A 13,931-nucleotide genomic window follows, 5' to 3' on the forward strand; every position below is an offset into this window, starting at 1 on the left:
GTTCAAAAACTACAGCTAGACACTTTGGTAAAAAAAAGGGTACATTTTCATTGTGAAAATGTGGTGTGTTCACGTTGAGTTTGAGCCATTTCCTGCAGTGGGCACTATGCCTACCCACACAAGTGAGGTACCATTTTTATCGGGAGACTTAGGGTAATTCAGATGTGTAAAGCAACTGTTATTACCTATTGATTTTTATGCATTTCTGCCTCCCAAATGAAAGACATTGCGTAAAAAAGAAGTCATTTGGAAAAATGACCGATAATTCTCATACGAGTATGAGTATCCCCAATTTCGAAAATGTGCAAATATGTACTGTTTCTAAACTCTATAATTTGTTCCCATTTCAGAAATACATAGGTGTCTTTCATACCGATTTTTCCATGTATAGATTTTCCCACAATAACTGCTATATACCCGGAACATAATAAACAACCATTGCAAATTGCTGCTCAGTTTTTGACTCTGGGTTCGTCAGGTTCTTGGTGAACCTACAAGTCCTATATATCCCCACAACCAGGAAGGTCCATCAGATGTAACGGTATATTGCTTCCAAAGAGCTGTCATAATTAGAAGAAGTTACAGGTGAAAACGTTGACACAAAAGGCTGTTTTTTTCAAATAATTTTCAATTTTTCCTATATTTAACGGTTAGTTTCTATAAAGAAACCTTGATGGATCTACACAAATGACCCCTTGCTGAATTTAGAATTTTATCTACTTTTCTAAAATGTATAGCTTACCAGGATCCATTATTGCTTTCACACCCATTTCTACCATTAACTGGAAGGTGGTTGAAAGCACAAAAAATAGCAAAAATAGACTATATCCCAGAAAAATGCCAAAACTGTGTAAATAATGTTGGTTTTCTCACAAAAGTCTGTCATTCCCTAAAAGCTGCGAAAATGGTGATTTCAGCCCCACAAACCCTTTTGCGTGCACACGGATCCGTCCCTAGGTGTACGACGTGTCTTTTGAAAAAGTCACCCATGTCTGTCACCTTTGCAGTCAATGGGAAAGGCGGGTGCCCGGATCGGTCCCTAGGTGTACAGTGCATTTTTGAAAAAGTCACCCGCGTCTGTCACCATTGCAGTCAATGGGCAAGGCGTATGCACGGATCGGTCCCTAGGTGTACAACGTGTCTTTGAAAAAGTCATCCGCATCTGTCACCATTGCAGTCACTGGGCAAAAAGATGCTACCCACTATAGCTTGCCAGGGACCCATGTGCACACCAACAACAATACATCCTGTGCCACAGTATATCAAAAGGCATGTCAGGCTGCATTGCCTGTGTGTGTATGTGGGTCAACATGTGATTTAGTATGTGGCACTTAGTGGCACCCACTCCCAGGCTGTGCAAGGTGTCATGGGGACAGATACCTTTGTGTTTTGTGCACATAACCACTGTGATTGCCTACTGTACAGTTCAGAGCATGAGGCATGAACACAGTTCCAGGGATACATTGTGTATGACATGTGACATACACCTGACTCTTAGATGGAATGGTATGTGTGTCACAGGGTGTCCCAGTGCCACAAATGTGATGTTCATCCACAGTATGTGTGCATTTTGCAACACAGGTGACTCTGATTTCATGTGCTCAATGTCAAACGGTCACCACATCCATGTGTTTTGTCAATGTGAGTTGATGTTCCATTTGTGTGTCACAGACATCCATATATGACCTGCAAAAAATCAGGTGGCATTTCATGTGGGTGTCATGTGTGCGTTGTGGCGTGTACATGAGACGCTACATCATGATAGTGGCCTTGTGGCAATACAAGGTTCCTGTGTGTGTGTCTATCAAAAACCTGTGATGTGGGGAAGACATCTGTCCTCACTAGTCACTTTGGTGGGTGTTTGGTATGTGACACTCGTACTGATGTACTGTGACAGAGCCCATAGATTTGTCACAGCACAACATGGACCTTGTTGTGTAGACATGTAGAGCTCAGATGTCAGATGATGGGCATGTTTCTGACATATGTGCCCATACCCAACGGCACACACATCAGGTACTTGTGTCCTGTAAAGATGTTTCATGTGCTATTTAGCATGGACACTGGCACATAGATAGGGGAACTGACAACCTTTATTTGCTCATCTATGTACTGCAGGAGACCAGCTGTCCACAGACCGTTCCCTGACCTTGCAAACATGGTTGAACGTGACTGCATCCGACGGTACCACTTCACTAGGCCACTGATTCATGATTTGGCGGAGCAGTTGGCCCCACAGTTGCAACCTGGCTGGCCATACCCTACAGCGCTGACCCCAAGGTGAAGGTGATGGCAACCCTACACTTCTTTGCCACCGGTCCCTTCCAATACACTATGGCTTCTGCTGGTGGGATGTCACAGACCATGCTCAGCCATGTGCTTCGAGATGTGTTGGAGGCGATGTTGCATTTCCTCAACCACTACATCAATTTCCCAACAACACAATAACTCACTGACATCAAGAGTGACTTCTATGCACTGGGAAGGATGCCACATGTCATTGGCTCCATTGATGGGACACATGTGGCTTTGGTACAACCACAGGCACATGAGCAGACATACCGAAACAGGAACCATTTCCACTCAATCAATGCTCTGGTGGTATGTTTGGCAGACATGACCATTTCACATGTGTGTGCATGTTTCCCAGGTTCAGCGCACAACGCTTACATCATGAGGAGTAGTCGCAGCCTGACAATGATGTCACAGATGCAGTACTAGCATGCCTGGCTTGTTGGTGTGTACTGACTGTTTACCATTGTGTATTTGGTAAAGTTGTTTTCCACCCTATTTTCAGACTCATCTAATGTGCAATTGTCTGTATGTAGGTGACTCTGAATACCCCAGCATGCCGTGGTTGCTGACACACCTCAGGAACCCTGTGACCCCGGCAGAGATGCGCTACAATGAGGCACATGGTCAGACCAGGAGAGTGATCGAGCGGACATTTGGTCTCCTGAAAAGCAGATTCCGCTGCCTGGACAGGACAGGAGGGGCCCTCCCATATGCACCTGCTAAGGTGTGCAAAATCTTCAAAGTGTGCTGCATTCTACACAACCTGGCAGTGAGGAAGAAGTTGCCTCTCATCCAAGATTACGATCACCAACATCCGCCAGCCGTGGAGGATCCTGCCCTGGGGTATGATGCCAGTGATGGTGAGGGTGAGGGTGATGCTCGCACCCAGCTGATCCACAACTTCTTCATGTGAATGTCAGTATACAGTGATGTGTAGTCAAAGTATTGTGTTTGCCTGATATACTTTGGTGGTGCACTGGTGCTACTTGAGTGTGGCTGTGTGCTACTTGACCGGATGCTTGCAGTGATGTGTCCTTTCATGTAGTTTGTACTCCCAAACAGTGTTTACCTTATTACTAGGTTGTGTTTACATAGCTTGGGATATGTTTTGGGCATGTGTATTGGAGTTGTATGCTGTAAATCAGTGTTTTTGATTGTGTTTTCTGACTGTCCTTCAGAGGGTACGTTGGCTGCTGTATGGTGAGGTCTGAACTCCGACACCCAGATTCCTGTTCTAGAGTGCAAGTAGTCGTTTTTCCCAACCAATGATGTGCCACAAACCCCTGGACTTTCATTGTTTACCACTTGGTTACTTTTTGATCACTGTCACGTGAGGTTACCTTGCTTCACTTTGAGATGTGCTTCGTCTGTATCCACACATCCGACATTCATTTGCATTCTGTACCTGTGGGCTGATTGCCACTGACTGGATGGGTGTGGTGTCTGTGCATTCCACTGTATTTCCTGTCAACATCAGTGTAGACGATGAGTTAGATGGCCATGTTGAGTATGTGTTGTGTTGCCCTAGTGGTGTGTCTCCCTCATATGTGTCACATTACCATGACTCACATAACAGTGTTCACATTGCTGTAGTAGTTTGCATGCACAGTGTTCTTTAGCAGATCATCATCTCCATGAAACAAACCAAGTTTAAATAACAATAGTGTGTGATTGTGATTTTATTTACAAATATGTGTGAGGATAGTGAACGTAATTGGAAGTGCTGTACAGTGTGATGGTAATCCAAAGTTCAAAGGTGAGTTGGTAGTGTTGGAAGATGAAATGTCCAGAGTAAAGTCCACAGTAATTTGATGCATTGTCACAACTTAGACCCTCCATGTCAACTGGGTGAGTTGGGTGTCAGTCAACAAGGTTAAATGGTTTGCACACAAATGACGATATCAAGAACAGGTGTTGAGTTCCTGTGGAATGTGCATGGCCATCAGCGTCTCACTTGCCCTTCTTCGGATGACCCCTCTTCTTTCTCGGGGGACCCTCAAGTGCAGGCTGCTGCGGTGACGAGGACTCTCCGCCAGAGTCCTCCCCCCTCCCTGTGGCAGTTGCGGATGTTGTGACAACAGATGTCATGGGTGCACAGGGAGGTGTGGTCATGTTGGCGCTGATCTGGAGGAGGCATGTCAGTATGTCCCTATGCACCTCTGTTAGATCATCCTATTTGTCCCACTTGGACTCCATGAGGACATGTGTGTCTCCACCCGGGACATGTGGGAGTCCAAGCGGGCATAATGGGCAGGCTACGGTTGTTTGAGGTCCTTGAGGATCCCCACTACGTGGCCAGAACCTGCGGTGCTTTCATGGTACGCATCTATGATGCATCCCAGGTGTGGCTCATCATGCAGTCCAGCCCCCTTTACAGGCCATGTCCTCTGCCTGCCCCCCTCCCACTGCCCCTACCCACACGGGCAGGACCTGCTGTGGCAGTTACAGGTGACACTGGGCCCCCTTGGATGTTGGCGCTGGTGCTGTTGTCCGTCGCTTCCAGGGTGCCCTGTGTACCTGTGCCGTCGGTGGTCTTTGGCCATGGTCTGTTCGTATGTGCAGGGGTACTCTGTCTGTTGTTAGATGTGGCAGGAGTGGTTGCAGGGGGTGCTGATGTTTCTACTGCTGGTGCTACACGAATACTCACACAGGGGGTGCCAGGTCGTTCATGTTCGTCGTCCAAAGAGGACAGAGACTGATACACATCGGGGAGCTCAGGTTCCACCAGAGTCTGGAACTGGGACTCTTCTTCAGTTCCTACTGTGTCCCCAGCATCCTCTGTGATTGGAAGAGACACACAATGTATGTTATGGTTCTACCAACATCAACGTTTCACACACATGACAGTTGCCACTGGACATCGTTATGAGAGTCTGTACATTGCATTGTCCTAAGTTCTAACAGACAGAGGTTGATATTGTTGAAGCACTTTGTCATGGCAACCTGAAGCATTTAAATGTGCACGTCAAGCTGTGTGCATGACCAGCTCATGTATTGATCAATTGTCTGTACATGGCCATTGCTACTCAAGTGCCATCACATGCCTGACACAGCTGTATCATCCCTGTCCAAATTTGTGCTTTAACGATGACACACATACAGTTCCACTTAGGGTATGTTGCAAGCTTGGGGCATGTGTGGTGATAGTTTTTGCTTGTCTTTGTGCGTCACATTGGTGTGTCTGAACAACATGGTCACAGTCCGCTATGCCTGAGATCTATACTATTTGGTTGTCTGTGTTCCTAGTTCACATCTCATTTCATACAAGTCATAGTGTTACCGTAGCTAATGAAGTTGGTGCTGAGTTGTGTCCATGCTAACGTCATTTATCTTGTCAATTTCCTCCATGGTGAGAGGGATTGAGCACAGCAGCTCTCTTGCTTTCCCACGCTCATGACAGTGATGGCCAGATGTGTGTGTGTTGCAGTTCTGCTGCTGTGAGTTGCATGCCTCCTCCAATGCAGTCCAGGTTAGTCATTGTGTTTGGAGTGTCTATGACAGTGAGTGATGTGTTGTGTGAATGATGCATACAACGCAGAACAATGTGGGATTGAAATGCAGCTCATGACTGCACCTTTTGGGAATGACACCATGCTGCAGTGTCAGCTATATGGGTGTGTCCATTCTAGTCACTGTCAGGTGTCCCCTGTCAATAACGTATAGGTGACATTGTGTGTGCTTGGTGCTATGTACTATGTCAGCATCTCCCCAATTTTCATCTACGAGACACACTTTCACAGCCAGGTCAGGGGACACCCCAGGGACACTGCATCCCTAGACAGTGAGAGGATACCTACAGTTCCAATGGCTGCGAGTATAAATGTGTTTGAGTTGGCCAGTGCGTAGGTGTGACTTGCAGCCAATTCATACATCAGGACCATGGCATTTGGAGTCATTGCAGTACCTTCTTCACCCACAGAGGCCAGGTACTCCTCGATGTGGCATGATTCCATTGCAGGGAGTCACAGTTTACGTTCAGGATGTCAGGCAGAAGTGTCCTGTTGTTTGTTTGAGCCCAAGTCCCAGCAGGGCCTTGTGCTCCCCACAGCAGGGCCTGGTGTCAGCCATCTTGTTGGTACTTTTGCACTCCCTGTGAGGTGAGCATGGTTCAGTTTGAGCTTGGTGGGACATGTGGGTGGGGGACTGTTGGCTGTGACTAAAACTCCCATCATGCTTTTGGCTACACCCACCTTCCCACAATACCTTACCTTCCTTCCTGCAATTCATTTTCCCTGTGTGGTGGTGCGCCTGTGCTGACAAGATGGCAGACAGTGGTGTCCTGGTGTTTGTTTGAACACAAGTCCCAACAAGCCCATATGCTTCACAAAGCAGAACCCAGTGTGGCAAATCTTTGTGAGATGTTTTAATTGAGTCTGAGGAAATGCATTATCACAGGTGAGTTATGTGGAGTTTGTGTTAAGGGGTGTGTGTGTGCAAGAACCTGCTGGTATATGTAGTCAGAGCTGGCAGTACTCCTTCCCACTAGGCCAGATATCCCACCATGAGGCATGCTTACATTGCAGGGAGTGCATGTTACCTTTCAGGTTGTCAGGCATTGGTGTCCTGTTGTTTGTTTGAGCACAGGTCCCAGCAGGGCCTTGTGCTTCCCACAGCAGGGCCTAGTGTCAGCCATCTTGTCAGTACTTTTGCACTCGCTGTTAGGTGAGCATGATTCAGTGTGGGCTTGATGGACCATGTGGGTGGGGGACTGTTGGCTGTGACTGCAACTCCCATCATGCTTTTGGCTACACCCCCCTTCCCAGCATACCCAACCTACCTTCCATTTGACTCTGCTTCCCTGTGAGTGAGTGAGACAGCAATGGCAAGATGACTGACAGTGGTGTCCTCTTGTTTGTTTGAGCACCATTCCCAGCAGGGCCATATGCTCCCCACAGCAGAGCCCATTGTCAGAGATCTTCAAAGTGGCTTTTCACTCACTCTCTTGTGGAGCATGATCCCAGGTGTGTATTTTGGTGTTGGTGGGAGGGGTGTGTGTGACAGGGGCAGCTGGTAGATTTAGTCAGAACTGGCAGTCCTCCTCCACCAGGCCAGATATCCCACCATGCAGCATGCTTCCATTGCAGGGAGTGGAAGTTAACACTCAGGATGTGAGGCTGTGGTGTCATGTTGTTTGTTTGGGCACAAGTCTCACCAGGACCTTGTGCTCCCCATAGCAGAGCCCATTATCAGCCCTCTTGTCAGTTTTTTTCAACTCCCTGTGAGATGTGCATGGTTTGGGGTGGAGCTTGTGGGACCATGTGTGAGGGGGCTGTTGGCTGTGACTGCAACTGCCATTGTGCTTTCTGCTACAAGCACATTCCCAGCAGACCCAACCTTCCTTCCTTTTGACTTCCCTGTGAGGTCGTGTGACAGTGGTGGCAAAATGGATGACAGTGTTTGTTAGTGATTTATGCCAATGCCTTGCAGTATTTGTTGTTAGGTTTGTACATGTTATGACATAGTTCCATATTACTATGAGATGGCAGGTATTGTGTTTGTGCAACTGGCATACACGTCACAGGATACTTGCCTTTCTGTTGCTATGGCTTTACTAACAGTACTTGGTTTCACTGTCCCCTTGACAGTGATATATGTGTATTGCCACACAATATTGAGTATATTGGTTTTGTACTCACCAGGCTCTGGTATTCCTGTTAATCCATGGATGCTCTCCGGTGGTAGGATGGCCCGCAACTTCTCCTCCCAGGACCTGAAGTGTGTTGGTTTGGCAGGAGGGCCACCGCCAGTCTGCTTGCTCAAGGCGTGCTCCCTGTCGATGAGCTTCTTGACCCTCCTGAACACATCATAGTACCTGTTCTGAATATCGTCCTTTGTGCCCAAACAAGGTGCTTGTGTATTGACCTTGTCGACAATCCTCTCCCACATCTTTGTTTTCTGTGACATGGGGGTTTGTTGGACCAATGTGTGGCTCTACTCTGAGGATTTCGTCAATCATGACTTCCAACTCACTATCTGTGAACTTTGGATTCTTCTTGGGGGGCATGGTGCTGGGTGGTTGTGGGGATTGATGTGTGTGTGAGGGTGTAAGTGAGTGTGGTGGGTGTGAGTTTATCTGTGAATGTGTGATTGATTTTTTGAGAAGTGCAACTGGTGTAGATGTTGTGTGGTGTGTGAGTTGTGGTGTGTCTCTGCAGTGTGGTGTCTGCTGTCCTATGTCTATAGTTTGCAAAGGATCATGGTAGGGATTTCTGGCCTTTATGTAGGTGGAGTTGTGGGTGTTTATTTGCTTTGTCATTGCTTGTTTGGTCCTTTTTTTGTCTTTTTTCCTTTGGTTTTGTTGGGCATGATGGAGACGTTCATTTGACCGGGACGGATGCTGCCACGTCTGTACGTCTCGGTCTTCCGGATTGTGTTCCGTGCAAGTCGGTCTCGTTTCGCACGCATTGCATCGTACAGTGCGGGTCATACAGTGCGGGTACGTGTCGGTCGGGTCCATTCCTGATGCGTGTCGATCGGTACAATTCCCGGTCCGTTTACAGGTGAATCACTGATTTCCATACGGTTCGGTCGTGCGGCTTGTGTTTCGTATGAGTGGGTTGTAATTCACACGCATTGCATCGTACTATGCGGGTCATAAGGCGCCGGTACGTGTCGGTCGGTCTCCATTCCCAGTCGGTACGTTTTACAACCGGAATCGGAATCAGCCCCTAAGCGTTAACTTTCCATCTGCAGCTCATAATGTATTTACCAAGATATAAAAACAGATAAGAACAGTCAAAACATATCACTATAATTAGTACCTTCTAAGTAATAAAACCATTCAGTGAAATGGCTCAATTTTATTGTAATAGATAAACCCAAATGATTACGCAATAAATATAATTAGATATAAAACAAAATAGGAGGAAAAAAGCAGGCGTCAAATGAAGGATTCGGCAATTAAACTGACATGAGGTAAGTAAAACATATTACCCGGTAGTTCGAATATTGCTGTGCAAATGAGACTTGTAGATGACATAACAGCAATTAAGAACCATATGCTTCTTAACTCAGATAACACATATATAAATAAATAATATGAATTCCAACCAAACGTTGCTACAGCGCAGGTTTCACAACAGTTCTGGATGCAAATCACGTTAACATATACTAATATAAAGTCTTTTTGTTCACAACTTTTTATAAATTCCTTTTAGTTTACAGTATTTACATTTAATAATTCCATATGGGTACATTTCAAGTGTATGCTTTAGTATTGCAATGCACAAAAATTATAGAGATCCCAATGGAATCATTTACTTAAAATAGTCAATTTGTTATGGTGAATGTCGGGCCAGGAATGATGCCTGCATGATGTACAGTCATGTTTACTTGCATGCCCGAACTGCAAGAATCTGTAATCTTCTTATGGGATTTTTGGCCTTGCAAAACATTAATATAGTGTGTGTGCAAAGACCTAGGTCTGCCCTTGACTACAGTGATTTTTGGACTTCTCCTAAACTTGGAGGGGCGCACAAACAGAGCTCTCATAATGACAGAGGGACCATTGGTCCTGTCAGGGGTTTCATGTGTGTGGTGCAGTGGTGGCAGCAGGCCTTGTTTTGTAAATAATGACCAGGCCTCTTCATCCGCATTATGTGAATGCAAGCCTATTTTCCCATTCATCTGAAAGTTCCGCTGCTCACTGTGAATCCGGAATCCTAGCACCAACATCCTGAGCATGCGCGGATACTAATATACAGTGCATGTGTCTGAATGAGTCAAATGGATGCCTATGGATTCCATTTTGGAAGCCTATGTGTCATAGTCTTTATTATTTTAGAATATTACGATGGAAGTGTTGAAAGGGGTAGATTGCATGTGCGTATGTATTGAGCGCAAGAGCGAGGAGGCAGTTGACTAGACAGGACACTTGCCAGTCTGCTCCTTAATGCAATTGAAATAAACACATATATTCCTAAAACTATATATTTGGATCCTACAAGGTAACATAGTTGGCGTCGAGTAGGAAGATATCAATATAACAAGACCTGTTCATCAAAGGCACCTCTTTTGAGGATAATTGTAAAAGTGGAGGTTAGGGTTCCGTAATTCTTTCTCCAGATACACCCCTCACTTATAATCAGAGGTAGTGACCTCCCACTTTATTGCCTCTAAATTTCTAAAAAACTGTATTTTACAGATGACAGTCACTTAAGCACAAATACCCCTATCAGCCATAAAAGAGTATGGCTGTGAGTAGAATATCAACACACATGCATATATGTGTAAACTTAGAAAAATAGTGAAAGGGCAAGATGGCACCTCACGTGCGCACCACCAATAGAGCTTGCTGATTGGTGCTCACCAGCTATGCCCACTTGTTTCATCATTGGTAGCCATCTCGCCTTAAAGAATAAAAAAGTGTCCGGAACAAACAAAATGGTGCTGAGAAAACATGAAATGAATGTATCACAAACTACCATGAATACAACCACGTGAAGGTAAAATTGAAATAAGTAGCACATTAACCAATACCAACTTTATTATTCGCTTGTGCACTTATTCAAGTTAAAACCGGTTGCAATTTATGCATACCGCTTCATACTGAGCCGACATGTTTCATTGCCACTACAACTTTGAGGCAATTTCGTCAGGGCAGTGAGGTCGTCAGGCACAAGTACTGGACACTGATATTTTCTTAAACAGGGACTGTCAAATGTAAAAACAAACCGGTACATAGCCAGTTACTCTCTAGGGTTCTCATTCTCAACATTATATCAAACACTATTTATTCATTACACATGTGTTAACATTACCATGAACGAGCCAAAGTCCTTCGTACCGGCTCTCCCCTTATGTCACTTAAGAGACAGAACTCCAAACATGAGTCGTCTTTATGGGCATACACTCTACTGTAGTGCCGATCTACAGAGTGATAAAAAACAATAAAGAACACACACACTTTTTACTCGTCAGTGGCCATTTTCACTCGTCTCAGAATCCACTGAGATACTTTTCAGTTCGAATCATAAAGCTACTGCGGACACAGTTCATGGTTACTAGCATCCCCACCTATTCGCTCAGCAATATTCATAATTGCTCGTTTCCAATATCATATCATACAGTCTTACTCCCCTCCAGTCAGAGGGAGTACATAAAAACCTCACCGCCTTAGTCCTGAAGGAGCGTGTTATCTCGACCCTCACTCTCACCGAGTAGTCACTTCAGTTTAAACCTCCGTGACGGTCCACATGTCACGTGATCGATCGACGTTCCTGGGGGCCATCTTGGAGTGTTGTAAAACTACCATAAACTCCTGTCATGCCTCTTCATTTACCCACGTAGCAACTACGGATAACAAACATTTCGATAGTGATATGACAAAATATATTTCCCATTAACTTTGGAAGTTAACTATCACAGTCATTTTAATTTAACTCTTAAATTTTGACAGCAGCAAATCCATATTGGTGAATTTTCATTACACCCCTTTTACCACTGCAACTACCTCAAATGTGTCAACTGTTCCATCGCTTTACATGGCCTATTACTAGGTTTACACAGTCCTGAAAAATGGTAGACATTTCACGTGACCTAACAGAAAACAAGGAGGCCATCTTCTAATAGGCAAAAGGTCAACCTCCATAAGAATACAATTGCTACAACACCCCTTGTTCATTAACCCTTTGTATGCTCATGACGAGCTGGACTCGTCATGGCACACAGTCGTCGTGTGCTCATGACGAGTGCAGCTCGTCATGACACCCACCCACGAAGGAAGCGCTGGCCCCCCCCCCCGGTGGGCGGTCGATCTGGGTTTAGTTATCGGGAAAGGCAGGGGAAGACCTTCCCCTGCCTCCCCCCGCCCCCCGCGTCATCAATGACGTCAGCGCGCGAGGCGCGCTGACGTCATTGGAGGTTTCACTTTCATCACCGACGCGCAGGAAGCCATTTTCTTCCTGCACGTCGGTGAAGAAAGAGGTAAGTTTTGGGGCTGGAGAGGGGGTGGATTTTCTTAAAAGAGACATTGAGGGAAAAGAAAGGGTTTTCCTTTCCCTTGATGCCTCTGTTGTGCATTCCTGCTGCACGATCGTGCAATCGTGCAGCGGGAATGCCCACTAGACACCAGGGATTTTTTTATTTTTAAATGCCCATGTCTGTACTGTTTGGGGGGAGCAGCCCCTTAGGCAAGGGTCGCTCCTCCTTTTGTGGGCAATGTATTTTTGCTTTGTCTGCCCCCCTGGGGGGGTGCAGACATTCTTTTTAAATAAAATCGGCCCACTGGCCATTTTACAGAAATGTAGTGGGGAGTGGCCCCTTGGGCAGGGGTCACTCCCCTTTGGGGCCATTTTTTTTAGGTAGTTTATGTTTGTTTTGTTTGGGGGAGCGGCCCCTTAGGCAAGGGTCGCTCCCCTTATGGGGGTATATTTTAGGCTTTGTCTGCCCCCCGGGGGGGGAGATTTTCTTTATTAAAAAAACAAAATGCCCACTGGACCACCAGGGAATGTTTAGTGGGGAGTGGCCCCTTGGGCAAGGGTCACTCCCCTTTGGGGGCTTATGATTTTGGCTGTCTGTTTAGGTCGAGCATTCGAGACCTCTTGTATATACTTTAGTATATACTTATATGTTTATATGGTTTGAGGGCTTTGGAGATCAGCCCTAGGACTTGTCTCCTTTCGCTTAGGGACTTTTTTTTCTGATCAACTGACTCTATTTAACTTTCTTGATAGAAAACGACCAGCAGAGGTCAGTAAAATACCAGAATCACCGCAGCATTCTCTAGTTTTCAGTCCATAGAAATTGTCTTCCACAAGCACCCACAGACAATAATATTTTTTTATAATCTTATATCTTCAGTGATATGACCACCGAAGGCCCAGATGTTATATTAAAAACAGAGCTTTGGACTATACCATTTCCCGCTGAAAGGCAATATTTCTCCTGGTGTGTTCCAATACTTGTTGTGTCACGCAGTTTGGTGCTTGCTTTCCCTCCATGTCAAAGAACAGCAGATGTTTCAGCGTGCAGCCTAATGTGCTGCATAGCTAAGTACATATAAGGTCCCAAAGGCGAGATTGCATTGCAAATACTTGTTTAATGTAGGGCCCACTAGGCCACCAGGAAGTTATTTGTAGAGAGTGACCCCTTGGGCAAGGGTCACTCTCCTTTGGGGTCAATATTTGTGGCTGTGTCTGCCCCGCAAAGGGCCAGATCTCCATGTTTTTTTAAAAATTGGACCCACTAGACCACCAGGGATTTTTTTGTGGGGCGTGGCCCCTTGGGCAAGGGTTGCTCCCATTTGGTGAGCATTAAATTGGCCGTTTCTACCACCCTGAGGGGCAGATCGGCTGATTTGTTTTTTTGTAGGGCCACTAGGCCACCCGGGTTTTTTTTAATGTTGGGGAGCGGCCCCTTGGACAACGGTCGCTCCTCTTTATGGGAGGATGATTGTGGTCATTTCTGCCCTCTTTGGGTGGCAGAAGCCACTAGACACCTGTTTTTATTTTTATTTTTGTGTTTGGGACTGGCCTCAAGGGCAAGGGTTGCTCCCCTTTTACGGGGGTGAATATTTTATTTATACTCTTAGGCCCACCTACCCCTTAGCTTGGCTGGTGGATTGTGTGTGGACTAGTGCATTATTTGCATATGTGATTGTGATGTTTTTTTCTCCTTTTTATTCTAGTGTAAATCTT

The sequence above is a fragment of the Triturus cristatus genome, chromosome 6 (genome assembly GCF_964204655.1).
Source record: "Triturus cristatus chromosome 6, aTriCri1.1, whole genome shotgun sequence".
Taxonomy (NCBI): domain Eukaryota; kingdom Metazoa; phylum Chordata; class Amphibia; order Caudata; family Salamandridae; genus Triturus; species Triturus cristatus.